At 44.8% G+C, this 23,846-nt stretch overlaps 1 protein-coding gene across 4 annotated transcripts in view; it reads right to left on the bottom strand.

The window, feature by feature from the left end:
• The window catches only part of Pbx1 (PBX homeobox 1), a 313,527-nt gene that overhangs the window by 148,393 nt on the left and 141,288 nt on the right, over positions 1–23,846 (bottom strand). The window lies entirely within an intron of this gene.

Genomic DNA, 23,846 nt, shown 5'->3' with positions numbered 1-23,846 from the left:
GGCTTATCCAATTCCTCTGACTGGCTTTGCCGTACTCACCCACATGTAGACAAGGCTATGCTGTAGTAGGTGGGGAATGCTATCAGGACAGAGACACATCCTACAGTTAAAAATTACCCAATGGGTCTTGACCAATGTGGTAATGTGAGACCAGAGGCTCAAGGCAAAATAATAACAAAAAAAAAAAAAATGCACGTTGAGGAAAATGAACAATTCTTTGTCTGAGAGTGCCCCCCTCCCCTTGTGTTCAGTGGAATATGTTGTTAACATTAATACTCATATTTGCTGCATTTCTTTCAATTTCATTACTCTGTCCTTGTCTAAATCAAAATGTGTTATAATTCTGAATAATGTGTTATCTGCTGCCTGTGGTGAAATGGTTATAATGATAATAAATAATTTCTGAAAGTTAGAAATTAATTCTAGCCCTTTGGAAAGCATGTAAATTGTTGATTTGCACAGGAAGGGAGCATACATTTGCACTGAACCTCTTCAACCTTATGTGTTTCTAGTTCGTGTCCCCAAGAAGCATGATCTGCAAGTTTGCCTGTCTTGGCCATGGTCATGCTAGTTTCCACCAGAATGAATAGGAAGGAGCATCCTCTATTTTTTGTTATTGTTGATGCCCATCTGTCTCTCTCCTCCTCTTTTTAGCAGAAGACCACGTGAAGGAATCAAATGCAGACAAGTCACTCTGGAAACGCTGGGGAGGAATGGGCCTCCAAGTCAGACTAGAAACAGATCTTTCCTTGCAAGTACTCCATGAAGGTTTGGGTAAGTCACTACCCTTGCATGGATGCTGCCATGAAGACCTTGGCATTCAAATAAGAAGTCTACCCAGAATGAACTGTATCCCAATTCTATCAGCTGACAAAGACAAGGGCAGAAGTCACCACTTCAGGTGCCAAACAGGCCATGAGGAATCCTCAGTGCATGAAGGCTTTTGATCTACTAAACCGAAGCTCCTTTGCTACGATTGTGTTTGACACTCTAAATGATCCCTAACACTTAAGAACAGATGGTAACTGCAACTGTCCAAGGGTATGTATGCTGTAAGATACAAGACCCACACAAAGAGCTAGCGCTCCATGCTAAGTTAGAGACCATTCAATAAAGGTCATTCTCCTATTTACTTTCTAAAATACATGACTGTAAAAATACTTCATTTAAATGCCCAATATAAGAACTACATTCCTCTGAATTTTAAGAAAATGCAGCTTTATTAATAGAACACAGTTACTAGTACATAAAACTACACAGGCAGTATATTCAGCTTTCGAGATAGCTCAGGCCACCAAGCGTGATCATCTGAATTGGATCCGAGGACCCATGTAGTGGAAGGAAACAATCTCTTTGCACAAGTTGTCCTCTAAACTTGCACATGGACACAATGGTATGCACATGTGCATACATATGTGTGCACACATACAATAAATAAGTACATATATAATTTAAACTTTTGAAAATAAAAAAGTAGCAGATTGTACAGATTTCCTAAGACCATAAGACAGGCTTCAAGGGTGCACATTAAACAAATACATAAATTAAGCATGTTAATTACTGGATTTCATTATACACTCCTTATGTGCATGCCCAGGGGTGAGTGTAGTAACTCATTCAGGAGCTGCTTAAGGGTGAAGTCCTCCTCCCTGGAGTCTGTAACTTAATCAAGCCTAACCTTGATGTTGCTTCTTAAAAAATCAACCACAGCATTTTGCATTGCTGGAGTGAGCATGTGATCAAAAGGAAGTGACCAAAAAAGTTGAGACTGGAAGAGCCCCATGAACTGAAGTGCAGCTTCACTCAGTTTCGTGGAAGCATGGGAGGTTCCTACTCTACTTCCAGTACAGAGTGTTTTAATAAGGCCACATCCCCACAGGAGGCCTTTCTGTCCACTCCACTCCAGCTCCCTTCTGATGGCCTTACAGGCCTATTTCATGGTTGTAAGCTGTGGGGCTGTTTCCATCAACAGTATTTTATCTGGTCCTTACAGTTTTTAGTAGGCATTTCTCTCCTCACAAAACTTTTGAAAGACCATTTTAGATCCCATATCCTGTATTTTATACTCAATGATGTCACCCATGATACTAACATAGAAATGAGCTAAGTGACCATGTTAACAATTTCATATAATTCTTTGATATGGCTTCATTCATCCAGATTTGGCCAGGCTTGAGAATTTCTTTCTTTGTTTGCTTGTCTACTTATTTATTAGTTAATTCATTGGTTCTAGCCACGTTTAGGGCTAAATGCCACATAGGTGAGGAAACTGATCACATGCCAATCAGAGCTAATCATTGTTCTGTTCCATCCCTACTCTATCTAGGAATCCCCACATTCAGGGGAGGGTCAGAGTACCTTAAAAGTATAATCAACATATCTGAACAACAAATATCGCCATTCTGTAATGTAAGGCAACTAAGAGTTGACCAAAATGTCTGTATGCATAAAGAAAAAGCTCACGGGTAAGCATCCTACACAAATTCTAATCATGCCAGAGTCATCTCAACTATTTTTAAATTTCATCAAAAGCAGATTAAACTTTGAAGGCTAGAGTGCCCAAACAAAATGATCATGTAGCAGAATTCTTTTCCTCTAAGACAGGAATTCACTCAAGACAATAAGCAACTTCCCACTAAGAAAGGAGATAGACAAGAGAAAGAAATTCCAGAAGCTTCAAGGTAGCAACATTTTATTTCCAAATCCTGAGGTCACCAAAGACTGCTTCCAGCCAGTGGAAATTAGGACAAAAAAAAATCTTACCATCATGCTAACTACTCTAGCTGCCTAGGGCAAACCATGGTGGTCCCTACCCTCATGCCTTGGCTTTCTCACCCTAAAATGATGAATAGTGACTTCACAACGAGAATTCTGTCACATAAGCAAAGGGCTTTGAGGACAGAATGTATTCAGGATCATGTTTGGTCCTGAAAAGTATTTGGTGGAGGTTGTACATTGGCTGTTCCTCGTTTGTGCCCTGAGACTGCCAGACACACAAGAGAGTGAAAGGGGCAATGAGCAAAGCAGAGCCCGGCTATGTGGTCCTGGGTCATAAGGCTGTCTGCCAAGGCACCATGGGCTGAAACCTTCCCTGTGGGAAGCAGAATGTCACCTTGGAGGTCAAGGTGGTATCCGCCAATGCAAATGGGGGAAAATAATAAAGACACAGAATTGAAGAGAAGTTGTGTGCTGCCTCCTGCTGGAAGTGAGGCTGTGTCCCTGATTACATGTGTCAACAGGGAGGCAGACCGCACAGGCCCCTCTGTGGGGGACAAATAACCATTCTGAAGACCTGAGAATGGGAAGTCAATTGAGCCTCCATTCAGCCCAAACCTTTGGGGGCTTATGCATCATTAGTCTGTATCATAGCTTCCTGTCATTTGTCCCTTTAGAACAAGAACTCTCAAAGGCCTAACAAGGAGGAAGGGACAACCACAGACTCCAATCTTGCACTTTCTCGCTCATTCTCTCTCTCTCTCTCTCTCTCTCTCTCTCTCTCTCTCTCTCTCTCTCTGTGTGTGTGTGTGTGTGTGTGTGTGTGTGTGTGTGTGCTGGGAGAAGCTGTCTTCATTAGAAGGTTTAAACTCTGGAAAGGCTTTTTAAATAACAGCAGAATCTAAAATTCCTGTGTTTGCCATCACTGAACTCATCATTCAAAAGCCCAAATGGATCTACCTATATAGGCATCCCTCAAGATCCAGTAAGGGGGACTGGGAGAGCCCCCAGCAAGTTGTACAAACCCCATTCCTAAGGAGAAGCCCTCCATCTTACACCAGGAGATACAACAAAGACCAGCACTGCACAGTGGCCCTGAAGATGAATACAAGAATGGCAAAGTGCTTTGGCAATGTGCATTTCTAATTCACGAGGCACCTTGCTTATCTTTCACTCTGGTACTTTTAGTATAGCACTAAAATTGTGTGTGTGTGTGTGTGTGTGTGTGTGTGTGTGTGTGTGTGTGTGTGTGTGTGTACACGTGTACATGGGCATGCATGCAATGTAGCTCTCTGGCCTCAACATACATCTTCATACACATGCACACACCACATATCACACACACACACACACACACACACACACACACACACACACACACACACACTGGACATAAACCATATCACCACTCTGTCCAGAGGAAAGAAGGTGTTGTCGTTTCCCTCTCTCCCTCTCCTCTCTCTCCCTCCCCTCTCCCTCCTCATATATGGTGGTGGGATTGAGTCTATTAACAGAACTGGGTGTTAAATTTTCATTTATGTCCTTTGGACCTACAAAAATGAATGAAATTCTTAATGGGGCTTTCCGTAGGCCCCACAGTGTCTAAGAATTCACATAACCCTGTAAAACCCTGACCGTTTCATTCCTCCTTAAACATGATTTTTCTGGGACTTGCAAAGTATAACTCAAAACCAATTAAAATGCTGCCAAGCTTCTAAGAAAATCCTTTCAAGTTTTAAGGGAAAGCACCTTGTTTCAGGCGAGCACAAATCCATGGAGACCCACAGAACGTTCCGTCTCACCTGCAAGCAGATGTATGCTCCTTGAGAATAGAAGCTGAGTTCAGTAAATAAACATTCCCCACACTCCAGCTCCTTGCAGGTTCTGGGCTCTGGCCCTTCTTCTCATCTGCACGGTTCAAATTAATTATACACTTTAATTTCATGAATTATTAATTTGATTCTGACTCGGCAGCTTATGATTATCCAGTGCTACAGACTATACAATTCCAGCTTCATTAAAACATCACCAGCTGCCTGAGAGACAGACATTAAATAGGGAAGAGCAATAATAAAATTAAGCTTCCGGCGCATAGCAACAGAGTCTTCCTCAGCCGCAGGCATCATGAAGCTCTGGGGCTGGGCTGGTCCAGGCAGAAAGATTAAAGTCCTTTTAGAGACACCCACAACCTTCTCAAAACATGCTTCTTCTCCCCATACCATGTATACAACTTCAGGTTGTCACATGTACTGTCCTGTGGGAGAGGATAGTATTTATCTGCCCATCTCTCCCGCCAACCCCTTCCATCCACCTACCATCCATATTCGTCCAACATGAACGCTTTGAAGACCGTCAACGTACAACCAAACCAGCCACGCCACCCCTTTTCCAGAGAAACACTTCTGGCACAGGTCTATAAGAGCTGCCGGTTCGGCAGCAGCATAACAGATCTTAGGTCTGGAAAAAGTGGGCCCTAAGAACCACTCGCTGGCCGCCAATCAATCACTCTGCCCTCTCTCAAGCCATTTGGGTTAAGAAAGGGCTGTGTGGGGTTTGGCGTGAGAGTGGGGTTTATAGCAGCAGCTTTTACCATAGTCAACACAGGTACTTTCCCATGCTGAGACCATGTATGTGTACAGTCTAGTCTCAGGCCTGGTCCATAACAGGTGCTCACTGGGTACCGGTTCACTTATTTCACCTGCACACTTATAAAATGAAAGCAGTGAGCTCATAATATCTTAAGTTCCTTCTAGCACTGATTTATGAACTCTTCAAGGAAGGTTCACTCCTCCTGTATACCATAGGCCCTTGAGACATTGATGACTTTCCCCCTAGAAACTCTCTTCTCGCTTTTTACAGGGTCACAAGAAAGCCATCTATGTATAAGTCTTCAAGGTCAATGCCATTATGTTTGGTCATAGTCTTCTGGTACAGATCCTGGACCACTGGTCTTGACAAAGAAGACCTGGGCAGAAGCTGTCTACTGCTGTGGGATGTTCTGTATGTCCTGTGGGAGCCGTTCTTGGGTTCTTTGTGGCGTTACCCAGCAGGTCCGCATAGAGGATGATTAGGACCATGGGCCTGAGTGCAGGTGTCTGAGATGGTCTGCACTTGGCTGTGCTGGGGGATGGTCTGTATGTCAAGTTGTTCTGATTGATCAATAAATAAAACCTGATCGGCTGTGGCTAGGCAGGAAGGATAGGCGGGACTAACAGAGAGGAGAAATAAAAGGACAGGAAGGCAGAAGGACTGACTGCCAGATGCCGCCAGCACAAGAAGCATGTGAAGATGCTGGTAAGCCACGAGCCACGTGGCAAGGTATAGATTTCTAGAAATGGGTTACTTTAAGATATAAGAAAAGTTAGCAAGAAGCCTGCCACGGCCATACAGTTTGTATGCAATATAAGTCTCTGTGTTTGCTTGGTTGGGTCTGAGCGGCTGTGGGACTGGCGGGTGACAAGGATTTGTCCTGACTGTGGGCAAGGCAGGAAGACTCTGGCTACAGTCTACCCTTTGTGATGGCCATACTCATCTTCAGAGAAAGGAAGGAGTCACTGGCCACCAAGATACACATCCAGTAGAGTCAGAAGTATGCAATTATTGGACAAAGGAGAGAGATGACCAAAAGAAGAGAATTATGTGTAGATTCCTGATGGGGCCTAGGAAAGGAGGATGAAAGAAAAATGATCCAAACACATTTTTTTTCTCTCATCTTATGAGCAAAGGCCTGGCCAATAGATGGATGGATGGTTGATGGGTGGATGGATGAATGGATGAATGGATGAATGAATGAAAGTAGAATACAGAATCTAGGCTGGGGAGCTATCTTGGTGGGTGAGGTATTTGTATAAAGACTTGAAATTAGATCTGTAACACCCACATCAAAGCTGGATGTGGTCATGTATACTTGTACCCCTAGAGCTAGGGGCGGTGGCATGGAGACAGGAAGGTCTCTGAGCTAGACTAACTGAAAAACTGGTGAGTTCCAGGATGAGTGAGAGATCCTGTCTCAATGAAATAAGATGAAGCCAGATAGAGCAGAACACCTGATACATTCCTCCCCCTCTTCCACATTTGTGTGTACCTACAAACACATCACACACACACACACACACACACACACACACACACACACACAGTGCAGAATCCTCTGCAGATTAATATACTCCTTCCAACAAATTCAACCACAGCACTTCCTCCCAGTTACTTGTGGCAAAACAATTTGTAGAAGGAAAAGGCTGGAATTTAGACATTCCATTTAGCTACTTCAGAAATCTAAGGACCTTGAACCTTGTGGGATTTCAGATCGATGGAATTAATTAAGGGAGATGTCCAGCACTCTCCACTAAGTAATCAGCAGGTACAGTAGACCCAAAAGTCTATAAGGAAAAATGGAACAGGATGACATTGAGGGAGGCAGCGGGGATTAAAAAATGAGCATCCGAATGAGAAAGGCACACAACCCATTGATTGAGGCATAAGAGATTAAGGCTTGGGTGAGCAGCCAGAAGACTCTGTAACAGGAATGGCCACGGAGCAAGAGCCTAAGCCCTGCAGACATCTATAATCGGTGACAGCCAGGCATAGCCAGACAGGGGACCTCATGCCAGGAGGCCTGAAGCTGAAGCGTCAGTCCAGTTAAAATTGAGTTGAAAAATAAAAATTAAAAAAAAAAAATACAAGTACTTGTATAGGCAGTTTATCATTTTTCATTGCACTGTATCATATTTATGTATCTACTTCCTTCACTAAAATGGAAGCGCCAGGAGGGCAAGGCTTCTGTCTAGTTTCTTCACTGATAAACCTTTGGTATCTGGAATGCAGACAGTCACCACAAAAAGATGATCAGTAAAACCGCATGTAGTGAACAGGTAAGTGATGAGCACCCATCTGTCCTGTTGCAAATACATGCACCCATCTGCCAGTCCTTGGGTGGAACCAGGGAAGCCAAATCCAGGGAAAGAACAGAGAAACCCTGGCTGGCTCTTAATGAGACAAATAAAAGTTCATCATTCACACCTGTGGAATGTATATCATCCTTTGGTAGATAGAGCTTTCATTTTCAATCACAACAATGCCAGCAAATGAGGGAGCAAGGGAATCTAGATGCCTTTGAAGGCATTTGTGGCTAAAATAACTGCATTTCCAGAACAGTGCACCGTAGCTTCAAGAATTCAGTTGGTTTTGCTTTAAGTCATTACCCTTCTTCCTCCTCCATTCATCCCAGCCCTGCACCAGGGGCAAAACACACTGCCACCCAGTCTTACAGGCAGAGTCACTGTCGAAACAGTGCCCTCACCAGATTCTAACCACAGGGAATGGAGGAGAAACAGTCAGGCCCTTCTTGCTCCCAAGTCCACAGCCAACAGACGATGCTTGCTCAAGGGTGTTGGGGAGGGAAGAGTAGTGAGCCAGGTGTTCCTCTGTGCTTGGCTGATTTTCTCACCCCAGGGCACAACTGGAGAAGCCCCACGGGTGACAATGCCAGGAGGCCAGTTCCAGAAACGGAAGAAGACAGTCACCATGATCTTCATTATACTTCCAGATTGTTGGGACTAGAAGATGTTTTCTAGACGTCTGACCATGACCTTGCCTGCTCAGCCCCCCTTTCTTATTCACTTGGGTAAACAGGACACAATGCAACCAAAGGCGTCCTGATGTTCTTTTGCAGACAGTGGACACCCTTGGCACCACCACCGTGCAAGAGGTCACCCACAGCCACCGTGAATCTACCTCAGCAAGGAAATTATATAACGCTTAAGTCAACCGAGGTCCAAGACAACAGAATCACCTCCCAGGAATCAAGAGTTCACAGTCCCACAAGTAATCAACAGGACATCTCCACTACCTCAACAGGCATCTCACCACCCCTGTCCACATTCATTTAGCTTACTGGAGGACATTAGCTTACTCCTAGGAGCAGAATTCATGGTTCAATGACAACACCTCCAGGTGAGCCCTCTCTCGATTGGGGCACCAGCCAAAGATACCATCCTTGATGGTCTGAGAAACAGAAGCCTTTGTGTCTGTCATTTTTCCCCAGTGAAGAACTCTTCAGTCTCTTAGACACACCAAGGAGTTTCAGAAGTATTGCCTCCTTAGTGGGTGCTGGTGAAATGCTGGCATTAGTTTCAGAGGGTCGGGTGCTTATCATGATTCCAAGTGTCCCTGAAAGAGGTCAGTATGTTCACTTCAGAATGGGGCGTGGGGGGTGGGGAGTGCGCTCACATCCAGTATAAGATCAGCAGGCTTTGCCAGCCATCTAGTAGTTTAGAATCCAGACAGGGTGGAATTTCCTATGAGCCCAGATATCTAAAAAATAGCCTGTGGTCATTAGAACCACAAGATGAAAGAAAGAAAGAGAGAGAGAGAGAGAGAGAGAGAGAGAGAGAGAGAGAGAGAGAGAAGAAGAAGAAGAAGAAGAAGAAGAAGAAGAAGAAGAAGAAGAAGAAGAAGAAGAAGAAGAAGAAGAAGAAGAAGAAGAAAAGAGAAGAGAAGAGAAAAAGAACAAAGAAAATAACAAAAGAGAACTATAATCTTTCATTGTTTCCTTTGTCTTTACAATAAACACTCAATGTTGGACCAGTCTGGACTTGGGGACTTTCCAGTTTCCATGTGAGGCTGGATGTTTTGCATTCAATACAAATTAGTTCCTTAAACTCAGAATCAATTGTCAAAAAATGTAGGGAAGTATTTTCCCACAGGGCAAACTTTGTGGTAAAACTGGAAATGTTCAACTTGATTATAATGTTTCACGAAAAGGTCAGTGTGGGGACTCAGAGCTGTACCTTGAGGACGTTAACTCTGTTTGCAGACAGGGTGACACACAGAGAGTCAGTTTGCCCAGGCATGTCATGGACACACTGTTCATATCACATGTCACTGAGCCGGCAGCAGAACAGCAGACCATGTGCACAGGAAAACAAACAAATGCATGCATATACGGGCTACATCCACACACTTCAGAGGCTCACAGACCACATGAGCGTCCCAAGACACCTGCAATTCTGATGACAACAATACTTGCTATTGCTGGGATGTGCGCTAGATGAAAACAAAAAATAATACTGCTATAAAGAAATCTACAGCAGGGGATTGCAATTTAGAGGGAGATAGTATAGTATCCCCTGGGTTGCTTTCCAAAGATGCCCAAGCGGAGGTCTCCCCACAGCCTGAAATTCTGAACCAGGGCATTAACAAAATTTTAAAATGTCCTCAAGTGATTTCAATACACCACAAACTGACTCCCTGATCTCTTGCAAATACAGTGTTTTCAACTTGGATTAAGCACTTAATGTTTTCAAATATTCAATCCAAGTAAAAATGGCGACCTCTTTTTGATGTCCACTTTTGTGTCCTCTAATGGTCCTGGAACTGTAATTTTTTTTGCAATCATGCTTTGGATTCTGTATTTTCCTCTGGTTATCAGAAAGGAGTTTCCTAACCTTCCCTGTAGCAGGGAGAATAACAAATAGAAGAATCTCTCCTTGCCCTCCCTCAGATTTCAACAAGAATGCAAAAGACTAGGAAAATGGCTCATCCTAGAAGTACTTGCTCCTAGGACAGGAGCCTATTTGTTGACTCTCGAAGGCCAGCATTTGTGGGCAGGCCTCTGTAGCTCTTGCTAGCCCCCTAGCTTGTTCTGTTTATCAGATCTGATGGGGTTGTTGCCCATGGGAAAGTGAGTGGGAATTGTCATCAACCAAAAGTTGACACTTGGCTGAATCCTGGGGGCAAGTCCTTCCTCTTCCAGTTAGGTCTAAGTGTGATTCATCCTGGGGAGGGTAATTTACTCTGAAGACTGGGAAAACTGGGCTACAATCTCAGGTTCAAAAGACCCAAACTCTGCCTCCCTTGCATATCACAATAGCTTCACATTTTATAACTGGAAATTTGGAAAATGACCTCACTTTCTAAACTAGATCCTGATACAGTATTTCCACCACATTGATATAAAATCTTGGCAGTCAAAGAGTCTAAATCGGGCTCAATTCCCTGTAAATTCTGGTATTAGTATTGATTTTACAAAGCCAAAGGAGAGACTGGGCTTACCCCCAAAGCTTAGCCAACTCCAAATATGGTTACTCAGTTTCTGAGGTCAATGCCATTCAGAGCCTCATCATATGGCAATGATGAGTACAAGGCACACAGATTTGTACTGAAAACCATATTTGTCACCCACATCCTAAATACTCCTGTTTGACTAATATTCTTTACTTATACTGACCATAGCTAAGCCTGTAAGAACAGTGCTCAATAAGAATGCCACCTTGAAACACCTCACCCCCTAGAAGTACATCCTCAGATTTTCTAACTGTGATTGCATGAAAAGCTGAAGACATTCACCTGGGTCATCTTTATATATGTTGAGATGGCATGTTTCATCGCTAAAAGAAACATGTAAGTTTCCCAAAATTCCATCTTGGATATGCTATAATGCCAATAATACAGATTAATTATTATACATTACATATTAATATGTATGACAAGTTTAGAGCCAAGGAGAAAGGTTAAAGCATGCCATATTACATGTAAATTCTAATGGGAATGCAAATATCATTCATAATAAGGTATCTATATTTCCAATTCTGACTCAAAGCTTGTATGGGCAAGGTATGTTACTTCAAATCCTTGTTTCTGAATCCAAGCAAAATGAACTTCGATTCTCTACAGTGTAGAGTCTACACCAATCCTCTTTAGAGGGTTACATAAAACAACGAGGGGCTGGAGAGATGGCTCAGAGGTTAAGAGCACTGGCTGTTCTTCCAGAGGTCCTGAGTTCAATTCCCAGCAACCACATGGTGGCTCACAACCATCTGTAATGAGATCTGGCGCCCTCTTCTGGCCTGCAGGCTGAACACTCACTGTATACATGATAAATAAATATAATCTTAAAAAAAACAACAAATATGCTTGGTGTCTGCCACATAGTAGGTGCTTAATAAAAGTCTGCTAGTGTGCTAACAGTCGTCAACATTGTGATTACCAATACTAATTCATCTCTTGGAGGTTCTGCTGAGCAACTGGTCTGCAATGGATAAGACCTGGGCAGAATGGCAACAATATGGACTCTACTGACCACTCTGAAGCCACAGTCATTCCCTAGTGGAGGCCTAGGAGTTTACCTGTTCTTAAGCTCTTGTGCCTTGAAGCCAAGAACACCTGTTTCCAGGTAATGCTGCATGAAATAAATGTTTTGTTTCTTCCAACAGGAAGGAGACCTCAATCTACACAAGGATTCGACTGGAGTGTGTGTGTTCCTCTTTTCGAGGGATGATGCACACCTGCCCAAGGAGCTGGGATGCTGTAGTCCCACCATCCCAGAGCTAAGGAAGCCCCAGCTGCTGCTGAAAGTATTTTTAGCTGCATTATTTATGGGAACACCTGCCTGAAAATTCTAGACAGAGCTCAGTCTGAGAGAGGAGGGGTACTGGGACACCTAAGCATTGCTAGTCTTTATCTACGCTGTGGCATATAGGGAGGGGCCTCCCTCTTCCCAAAGACTGGCCCTGAACAGTAGACAGAAGTCTCCAAAGAAATGCCCGGAAAGCCTTGTTTCGCACAGAAACTCTCAAGAAACATTGGTGCCTGGATTGGGGGAAGGGAAGGGGGAAGTAATGTAATTAAAATCTCAAAAAAAGTAAAAGAAAAAATTTAAAGGAGAGAGAGAGAGAGAGAGAGAGAGAGAGAGAGAGAGAGAGAGAGAGAGAGAGAGAGAGAGAGAGAAACATTAGTACCACTGTCCTGGACTTCATGTGACCACAGAACATCTCACCCTGGAAGCTGCTGACGTACTAGTTACCCTCAGCTATATTTCCGGTGGTGGTATACTGCCACCCAGTATGGTTTCCTTTATTGGTACCAATAAGAAAACTGACACAAAGAGATGTGCTACAGAAATGGCATCCCTTTTCTGTGCTGGCTCACTTGATTCTTCTCCAGTATGATACCCTGTGACCTTTTGCTGACCTTACTTCTCTCCACTTCTCAACTCTTAGCCCCATTTTTCTTGTCCATTACTATCTCCACCATCGCTACCCCAAAGCAATTGTTCTCTGCCTCTAGGATCACATACTGTCCGCATTCCAGTATTTAATATTTTATATGTAGTTCACATTGATCCGTCTGGTACCCAGAGTGTGCTCAGCAAATTGAAAGAATGCTTTGTAAGGCTTGGAGGAAAGCAATGGAGCACATATTAGCCCTTTTGGACCCACTGAATGGTTCCTAACTTCGCACTGGGCACACACCAGGTGCTGAGTAAAAGCTAACAGACTGGCTGAAAGACCCTTTTCAATTCTTCCTGCAATCTGCTATTAGTGGAATGTTTACCGATCAAAATCCTTGCTGCTGGCACTTAGGTCTGGCTCACCAGGTCATGCTTTCTCTGCGCATTCTGCCTTGGGCTAAATTGCCTAATTTTTCAATATTTAGGCTTCATGTTCTGTTCAAAGGGTAAGGAGCTTATTATTTATTTAACTCACAAGAGTCTTAAGTGACTGAGTGTTTATGAAAGGGTCTGCGATCCCAGAATGAACGATGTTGCATTTATTTCAGAGCACCTCTGCCTAACACAGATCAGTGGGTGGCGAGGACAAAGACATACACATAAAAACACTACTTGGCAGTCACTACACACGCCATTTAGGTATGATCTGAAAATGTCTTGCTGGCATAATTCTTAAGCAGACTGTCTTTGTATTTAATGACCCAAATATGCCAGGCACATGCCTCTGAGAAGCAAGTTAGATTTAACAAAACAGCAATTTTGTTAACCTTCCTCTCCGCCCACCAAAATAATCTGTGCTGTGGCCTCTGACCTCCCTGAATGGCTGCTTTGAGAGACTGGAGTCAGCATAGGCCTGGTTGGATAATCATGCCATGCTGTAGAGATTAGAAGAGGCTTGGAATGCAGATACAGATGGCAGTCTGAGCTGCAGGTCCACAGGCCCAGCGTTTCCAAGACAGAATGCAGATCCAAAGGGGAAGAGTCATCTTGGTTAACATTTCTGAGTCAAAAGAGGTTTCCAGTATTTCAAAGAATCATATATTTTGAAAGGGGAGCTATAAGTTACCCAGTTTACTATTATACTTTGAAAGCATGAACCATTTGAGCATGAGCAGCTCTCTTATGGTTACACATTCATCCATCCTTGGACAAATACTTATCAAATATCCCCCCATGGTCTCCTAGAGGTTCTTTCTTGTTCCAGGCAGGTGATGTGATTCCAATACCCTGAACAGATTCCTGGAGCAGCTGAAAGAGCATTGACTCCTGCAAAGCATAGCTTCAACCTCAAGGTTAACGGACCCGTGAGGCCACTAGGCCTTCCCAAGTCATGAGCAAGACACCCCAACAACAACAACCCAATCTGATAATCACAATCAGTCCTCTGCAGCTTGGGAAGGTCTCCTTCCACTGTCGTTACCAAAGATGCCACAGTTTCTCCTGAAGACACAAGAAACGGATGGCTGGGCATTTGCATGTGAGTTAGGAAAATCATTTCATAAAGGAATCACCACCCAAGAAGCCCAATTATAAGCTATATTCACTCTCGTTCATTCACCTCCTCTACAGTCAATGTTTACAGAGGAGCTCTGTATGCAGAACTGGGTTGAGTTAGGTACCTTGGGAAACCCTGAGATGGATGGTACAGTCCCAGTTCAGGAGAAACTAAGAAAAATCAAGAGGGAAATTACAATGCTTACTTTACAGATGAATAAACAGTAGCATGGATAGTTAAGGGATTCATTTTAAAGGCTTCATTCTGTTATGAAATCATAATATAAAGTCATCAAAAAGATTTTTTAAAAAAAGCACAGAACTAGAAAGCAAAATATCTTAGTTTGGGTCCTGGTTGAGTCGCTGGGCACACCAGTCCAGACCTCCCTCGTGAGGCTGAATTTCTTCATCTGAAAAGCAGGTCCTTCCATCTCTAGAACGACATGATTCTGTCGCTTGTGAGGAATAAGGTTTGCTACCTAGAACTAGAGAACTAAGTTTCTGGATCATAGGACTGAATTAGAATTGTTATTTGGAGACCTTAAGGTCCTGTATAAAGCAACAGAGAAGCTGTTCCATCCCCATGGCATTGATGCGTTCTTCATAGACGACGCTCAGGCCCAAACATGAGTATGCCCGCTTCTGTAGACACTACAACTGCCATTTCCACCACCTGGGCAATAATGACAAGGAAAGTTGCTGTCCTTCTAGCTCAAAGTCCTGTGTCTTCTACTCAGTGTTTGCAAGGGCAATGGGGGTAGGGTAACTCATCTATGCCTGATGCAATGGACAGGGCTGTAGCCCACGTGTGAAGAATGCTTAGTTCCAGGTGTACTAGACAATGGGGTTCTTCACAGACAGTATGTCCTCTTCCAGCTTAGTCTTCCGTTGCTATGAATTTTCTGAGAACCTGAGTTTCCTTTAATTTCCTAACTGCTGACTCTGAAGTGCTCATAAAAAGTGTTCAGTTTGTTAGTGCTAACTTCCAAAGAGAACAACACAGATCAACACAATGAAACTAAGTTCGGATTTAAAAAAAAAAAAAAAAAGACCATTTAGTAATTTCACTGCATTGTCTCCCTCCCTGAACTTGGATAATGTTGGATGCTGGTCCCTAAATTGCCAAGTAGTCATTTTGTAGCCTGTGAGCTGTGAGATCATCCATGCAGCGATCTGACAGACGGCCTGGGATTGAATCCTTTTGTATTTATTTAATTTTTCCCCCCTTCCTGCTTCGACATGTCATTTGTTCTCTCTACTTTTATTTTTGGGTCCAAGAGGCACAGGTGGTTCTTATTTCAGGCTGTAGAAGAGATTCTGCTATTCAAAGATTAATGAATAAAGAGAGCCTTGTAAATAGATTAGCATGATAATGGTCATAATACTCTCTGCTGCCTTCTGTGCCTACTTCAGTCTGTGTGCCCTGAAAGTGCCTCCCCTCCCCCAGGCCTGGGACCCTATCCCCTCTTTCCCACCACCCGGTTCTTCTCTTTCAATCCTAGAAAGACAAAGTGACTCCCAAAACAGGCAGCTGCTGAGAGAGAGAGAGAGAGAGAGAGAGAGAGAGAGAGAGAGAGAGAGAGAGAGAAGGGGGGAGAGAGATGGAAGGAGTCAGAGAGACAAAGTGGAGAATACTTAAAAATCCGTTGTACTTAAGGATAAGGACATTTGTATAGAGCATACAAAGAAAATGCAAGGCTTCCCTGCTTGGGGCTGGGAGTAGAGCTTAGGAGCCATGTGTCGGCCTAACTCACATGAGGCTCTGGCTTTGAGTCCCTGCACTGCAATTACAATAACAACAACAATGGTCGTAACGATGATAACGATGTCGACAGCTCTTTCCAAAGACTGGACTGCTGAATACAAACAGTACCTTCAAGCATTCCCTTTTTACGTTTAGCTCACGGAACTGTGTTTTCCTCTGTTCGCTCTAATCTGGAAGGAAGAGCTCCCTACAGATGTGGCTTTTCTGTATAGCTATAGAGGGACAAGTTCGAGGAGGCGTTTCCACGAAAGATGTACTAAGATGCAGAAATTAACCTCCCAGAGAACCTACGACCCCTCCCCGGGGTTATGGATACACGATGAGCGGGATGCCTTGAGCTGCACTGAATATCAGAACTCATGCACCTGCCTGCCTGTATGCTTCCTCTTAACCCTAATTCCGTGCCTGGTCTTTGCATGAGTGAGGATGTGTGCCTTTCAAGGAAAAGCCCCTCTAGGGAGACGCCATGAAGATGCCCAGGCGATGTGGATTGAGACAGGAAAGCAAAATCAGATCCTGCCGCTGGGGAGGGTCTGGAAGAATAGCCTGGGGAGAACCTCGGCACCTCGGTCTGCCTGCCTGGATGGGAACTCCAACCACAGCAGAAGCCACTCAGCTGAACAGGCAACGAGCCCACACACCCGGCCAGGAAACACAGGCACTTCCCTTCCTTTGTCTCCGAAGACCTGCCTGCCTTGTCCCTCATTTGAAGAGAGCCCGGAGCACCAGGAGCCAGGCTGACCCTCTGCCTCTCGGTGTTGATTAACGTCCCCTCCACCTCACACCGACCCCCATCAGGGCACACACATTACCACCCAGCCCACCTCCTTCCTCTGTGCCTTCTGCTATCAGCCGGGAAAAGGGAATCTAAAAATAAAGCCGGGGCCAGAGTGTGTACCACTCGATTGGGCTCCTGTGTTCACAGATCTGCTTATTTTGGCCTATCTCTCCCCGGCGATAAGGCCGCTAACAGCCTCTTATCAGCCAGTCGGTGAAAATGTGCTCCAGCCTGATTAGGCCTCAGTCTTTGCCAAGGTTATAAACAGCCGTTATCGTTTTCCCGAACAGAATAATCCGGACAGTATCAGCTCAGAAACATATGGGCCACACAGAGAAGATAGCCGCTGACGGACACTTCATTTTAATTGTAACGAGTGGGTCGCAGCAGCCTGTAGACAGGGCAAAGCTGCCCAATTGGCAGCAGGGTCCTTTTCTTTCTTTAAAAAAAAAAAAAAAAAATCCCTTCTTCTTTCCCTGGTTCCCAACACTTAAGCTACAGATATTCTGGGTGGCATAATGAACTGCCCCACCCCAGATGTTAGCAGTCACCAAGCATGACCTTTCCCTAAAAGGCAGATGGGGCCTTTCTGTGTCTATTCTAAAGGGGAGGGGGGGGGAACAGCACAGAGAACCCATGCAGCTCTCTGTTCCTCAAGCCCCCAAATCAGTGGCCTAACCTGAGTAGTCACTTCAAGCTGGGCTCACACCCCTCCACCAGGTGTCCACAGGACCAGACCCTCCCTATTCAGCTCACTGCCACCGCCCCGTTTCTGAATACCAGGCTCTCCACGCGGCAAGCCTGAATATTTCTGAAGAATTCATATCCTTCCCTTTGCCTTCCCTGTGCAGCCATTCATGAGCCAAGACTGAGTGGGAGGGGAATAAGGCCATGCAGGGGGAGGTGTTGTGTCCCAAAAGCTGAGGTGAAAGATTTCACTGTGTGCCTCCAGGCCAGCAGGGAAGTCTTGATGGCGGAGAGCTCAGCCTTGAGCCACTGCTCTTGGCATGAAACCAGAAGCCACCTTGCTCTTCCCTAGAGTGATGCATTTTAGGCCCCCTTGAGCGACGTCTGAAGCAGAGTGGCGGGAAAGGAGCTGAAGGAAATGGAAGAGCATTCCACATCGAAAGGGTCCAGGAAGCAGGTGCATCTCTCCTCGGCAGTAGGCTCACTTCAGCGTCTCACTGTTACCGCACTACATCTCACACCTGGCTGGCCAGATGGGGTCACTGAGAGCAGGTGGGACTCTGAGGTAGATAAGCACCCCACCTTGCACCAGCTGCCGATGTTCATTCTTTTACTCTTCATTCACCGTTTGGAGCCTCAAGTCACTAAACATCTTCAAGTTGTGTTTCCTTGCTGACACACTTTTCTAGTTAACCTTCCTGTCTCCTCCTTACATCCATCCTCCAGTGTCTTCTCCATCTTCTCCTAAGAATCTGGCAGCACCTTTTACTAGTGGTTCAGAGACTGGACACATTCGGTAGACTGGGGAAGTTCCCCAAGATGGAACTCAGCTTCCGCTGACATTAATAAGGATAAAGCAAGAAACACAAAGGCCAAAATAGATAAAGATGGGATTCATGAAGAATTCCAAAAAGCTCAGAGCGTTCACCTCTTTTCTGTGCTTCAGTTTCCTGTTCTGCAGAGAAAGGATGATATTACTTTGCCCTGAAAGAAATATTGGAAAAAAGACCCACCATGCAGCCAGGCAGTGGTAGCACATGCCTACAGGCAGATCTCTGAATTCAAGGCCAATCTGGTCTACAGAGCAAGTTCCAGGACAGCCAGAGCTACACAGAGAAACCCTGTCCCAAAAATCATTATTAGAGTCGGGGGGGGGGGGGGGGCAGCACACACTGAGCACTGGCGTGTGTGCCATGTTGGTTTAACTATGATATAAAGAGACCCACGTGATCCTCAAAATAATTTTGTGACCGATACAGAAGCAGCCTGCAGACTGCTGAATCCCTTTAAGTCCAGGGTCTCACTGGTCCCCAACACCCCACATCTAGACAACACCCTCGTGCCATGCTTCCAGAGGTCTGTGACCAGCTCGTCCACCCACTCCGTCTCCACGCAGTCTCTCGGGACACATGGACAGAGTCCCCCGAGGTAACCGCTGGTATTTATTTCATCGGCACGTGAAAAGCTGAGTCCCTGGTCATGTTCCTGCAGTAACATCAAATTCAGAAAGGAAAGCAGACAGAGCTCCTGATGGCAGTGGAGATGGGCCTGAGGCACATTTTTGTTTTAATTCTTTTCATTTTTCCCATGGCTTTTCAACACCTGCACTTGTTCCACCACTTCCCCCAAGAAAATACAGCTCGGACTGCTTGGCAGAATCACTAAGGGGCCGGCCAGCAGACCATGCTGGATGCTGCGGTGGGTGGTCCTCATGCACAACGTCTTGGCGGTCTCAGCACACTGACAAAGTTTCAAGGTTACGAGGGTCTTTCCCGAACTATCACCAGTATCTGAAAATATCCGGGGCACGTGTGCACTCTCCTCAGGAAGCAGGAGAAGAGCTCAGCAGTAGCTGATTCAAACTACAGGGTTTCCCCCTCATCGTCCTATTTTTGTTTTCTTATTTTTTTCTGTTCCAGCGAACTCAGTGTTGTTCCTTCACCATTGAGGGCTAACAAGAAGGTTTTTTTTTTTCCCCCCAAAGCAGGCAGTCAGGCCTGTTTCTCTGGGGCATGTCTCTCTCTCTCTTTTTTTTTTTTTTTTTTTTTTTTTTTTTTTTTTTTTTGGTCCACAACCCGTTTGGCTTGCTTGGCCTCCAGTTTCTCAGAAACTGGAGTGTCTTACTCAGGGCCCCAGGGTAGGGCCTGGGGGAGCTTTCAAAGAAGAAGACTGTGGCAAAAGTACAAGTGAGTATCCGCTGGCCTGCCACCATCATGCTTCTGCTGTGTGGCCGATACTGTGGGTTGACCGGTGCCATGAGAGCCGTGTCCAGCCTTCTCAAAGTGCCTATGCATCAGTGTTCCTGTTGATTCTCTTGAGTGTCCCCATAAACATAAGCACCCGAGGGACTAATTTCCTCCAGGCTGTATGTATCCCCAGCACCCAGAGGGGCACCTAAGATACAGGAAGCATTGCATGAAGAGAAGGAACACATTTAACCCAAATCTGACCAGACTGATGTCCAAGGCCAGGTCTACATTTAAGACTCAGCCCCAGCCAACTATATAGATCTGCCTTGTCCATGTCCTTAAGAGTCTCAGTTTCTCTAGCTCTAGAATGGTGCCATAGATTCGCTGTGGGGATTAGATATGCGCCAATTACTCAGCCTGGCTCCTGACACGAGACAGCCACCTAATCAATAGTTGTTTATGAACACGTGGCTCCTGTTCATCTACCCCTACACCTCTACAACCATACTCGACTGCTCTGGGCAAAGAAACCCTGGCGGCCAAGGAGTTCTGGTTTGGATTGCTGCTTTGCTGCAGCTACAGTTGTGGCTGGTGTCGGTGGCCGGCATCATCGGGCTGAGGTCACTCCGCTTCACCTGGCTATGAGCCATGTGAGCGATCAGATGTGGCAAAGCAAAATGTAGGCGCTGTGGCTTGCGCAAGGACTGCACTGACCTTGTCTGTGACTACACCAGTGCCGTGCTCTAGTTACCACAGCACAGGCCAAAGCCTTACCTTGGTTCAGGGCCCTCAGCTTCGGCTGGGCTGGACATTAAACCACCTTCTGAGCTGACACCCAGAAAACTCTGTTTGGCCTCTGGTAGTGTCTTAGCAAGACATGCGGCTCCCCTCAGGGAGCAGGCTGAACACATTTACTCTTCCTCCAGTGTCCTTCCGGTCTCAGGGTTTGCTTGGCTTTCCCTTTCCTTGAGAAAGAGAGTCTTAAACCCATTTGCATTCCCAAGACAAGCTCTTAGGCATAAATTCATTTCAGCGTGGGGGTCCTCTGTTCTCTCTCTTTCCTCTCGCCATGAAGCTGGGGTGAATTCATAAGTAGCTCTAGTGTTTTCAGCACTGGAGTCTTATATGAGACAGGATTACAGGGGAGGGAGCCTCTCTGTCTCTCTCTCTCTTACACACACACACACACACACACACATACACACACATCACTTTCATCAGCACACTGCCACTTTCACATCTACACTCTCGAGGTGAGCCCTACCCAGGTTTAGTCAATGTTATCTTTCCTGGCCTCCTGTGGGAATGTTGCCAAATAAAATAACAGAATATTCTTTTGGTAAGGCAAGTTAAAACCTTGGGAAGATTTAAACCTGGGCTTCATGTCACGGACGCTCCCTTCTGTAATCTGTATTCCAATCTCGGTGCTGGCAGAGCTGTGAGCAGAATACCCAAGGTCTCATAAAAGATCCAGTGCTTACTGACTTCCCTGACATTTGCTGCTTCATGTTGCCCAAGCGCCTTCCTGTTCAGCCTCCAAAGATTGCACAGTCCCTTCCAGATCACCTCCGCACATGGCAAGACTGTAGAAGGCACTTCAGGACCTCAGAACAAGGAAGGACAGGGCTTAACTCACCCTCTAAATACATGTCTGGGGTTAGGGTGCTCCTTTCTTTTCCTTGAGTGATTCGATAAGATTACATTCCTGCTACATACTCCATGGAAGTAGGACCTATGCATCAGACAGTGTAAGCAGTCTTAACGAAGACTATTCTTCAGCTGTTCCGGGCTGAGTATTCTGTCCTCTACTTAGTGCGCTCGCTCAAATCTTCCTACCTCTTGTCATTACCAAAATCTGAGAGTGCCTTAGGCAACCTTATGAGCGACCATAATCTATAAGGATGGCAGCTTACCAAATGGAATCTAAGAACACTCTCCAATGGCCTGAGTTCAAAAACAAGTGTATCAACTATATGTGACTTTGAGAATCCACACTGTTGTAGGTGGGCATCAGAGGAAGCATGGATACAGGAGCTCAGAAGTTCATGCAAGGTCTATCATCATCAAAGAAAAGCAAAAGTACCTAAAGGAGTGACAGGGAATGCACATTCTGGTCCACTATAATGATCACCATGGATGCTGGAGCCAGACCCGCCAGCAGGTCCCAAAGGTTTGCTTTTCAATCATATCACACAAGCTCATCTTATCAGAAAGACACACAGAAAATAACGGGATTCTGGCATACTTCTGCAGGGTACCACCTATTGCAGAGTTCACAGAAGGAAACCTCAGATACAGCTACAGGGTAAAGGCCCCATGACCGACAGTGATGGCAGTAAGGAAGAGGACACATGGTCACATGACTAACGCCACTGAGCCATCAAAGGCAGGAGGGATAAAAAGCATGGCGGCTCCACAGAGATGCTTCAGAGATGCCCCCTCGGTAAACCCACAAGTATCCGGTTATTTGTACAAACAAAAACAAAATTCCAAAACTCAGGCAATCAAAAGCCAAAGACCTATTATAACTTAATCTCTTTTGACAATATATTAGCTTAATTATCTCTGAAGATGCTACCTGTGGCCATTAGAGCTATTAGCACTGAATGCCAGATCAGAGTCCTGCTCACACACAGGTGCCTGCCCATCAGGTGACAGTGAGGTAACCAGGTGCTATCAACAATGTGTGGCAAGGGGGTAACCAGGCGTTATCAACAACGCGTTTGGATGCTTTTAATCTAGCTACCACTAAAACCTTCTCAAGAGGTCGAAAAATCTAAGAATACAAATTGAAAATTAGAGACAAGTAGACGGTACCTCAAAATTAAATTTGTCACGTAAGAAAGTTATAACCAAAACCATCTCTGTGCTTCTCAAGTCTTTCACTGTGTTTAGTCACACAACATATATGCACACTGCTTTGCCATAGACATATGAAAAGCAAAGAGGCAAAAGATATCAGAGCTTAGATGTCAGGTAATATGAACTGTGGCTTCAAAAGGAGATATGCCCATACACCTGCGGACGAAGCAGGGCAACAGGACATTTCTTGGTACCCTGTAATGTAGGACTGAAAGGGGACATCCAGACTCTTAGAGACAGGAATGCAGTAGTCCAGGAAACAGTCATCAAAACTATGGTCAGATATATCTGAAAGTAAATACTCATCTAATTCATAACTAATTTGGGGGTGTTGGTTATTCTTTTTAATTACCAAACACAACCCATATTATTTATTTAAAAGAGATTATTTTTTTTTTCTAGGTCAGTTACAGTACTATATACGTGAGGGGTTTGCAAACGGGGAGCCTTTGTCTCCTAGAGGACATTAGGCAGTATCTGGGGGTGTTGGGGGTGCTGTTAGTATCTGTAGACAGCACCTAGGGATGCAGCTGAACAACATATAGTGTGCAGGACCATAAGAAACCAGGTGACCTCAAACACTAATCATGCTGAAATTACAAAATCCATATACAGACAATACAGACATCAGCATGATAAGATCTTTCAAATCATGCCCTCTCAGGCCAACTTTTAAGAGGTGAAAAAAAAAGGAGGCAGAGGAGAAGGAAAGAAAGGAAGGGAGGAAGGGATGGAGGGAGGGATGGAAGACAAGTGAAGTGAAGGAGCAGAATCAAAGAATTAGTATCATTGTGCTTATCAAAAGTATAGTTGGAGGGCTGGAGAGATGGCTTAGCAGTTAAGAACACTGACTACTCTTCCAGAGGACCAGGGTTCAATTCCCAGCACTCATATGGTGGCTCACAATCACCTGTGACTCCAGTTCGAGAGGATCTAACACCCTCTTCTGGTCACTGTGGGCACTGCATGCACACAGTGCACAGACGTACACTCAGAGAAACACTAATACATATGAAATAAAAATAAAATCTAAACAAAAAGTATAGTTGCTATTTGTACATGCTACCATGTATTACTTCGTTATCAAATGTGCTCTGAAAGCAGTGATTCTCAACCTGTGGGTCACAACCCCTTTGGGGTCATATGGCCCTTTCCCAGGAGTAGGATATGTAGGATATTAGATATCTTACATATCAGATATTTATATTACAATTCATAATAGTAGCAAAATTACAGTTATGACACAGCAATGAGAATAACTTTATGGTTGGGGATCACCACGACATGAGGAACTGTATTAAAGGGTCGCAGCTTTAAGAAGGTTGAGGACCACTGCTCTAAAGCCTT

This window comes from Peromyscus leucopus, chromosome 15 (genome assembly GCF_004664715.2).
Source record: "Peromyscus leucopus breed LL Stock chromosome 15, UCI_PerLeu_2.1, whole genome shotgun sequence".
Taxonomy (NCBI): Eukaryota; Metazoa; Chordata; class Mammalia; order Rodentia; family Cricetidae; genus Peromyscus; species Peromyscus leucopus.
The sequence above is the reverse complement of the archived record's forward strand: the minus strand, read 5'-3'. Positions and strand labels throughout refer to the sequence as shown.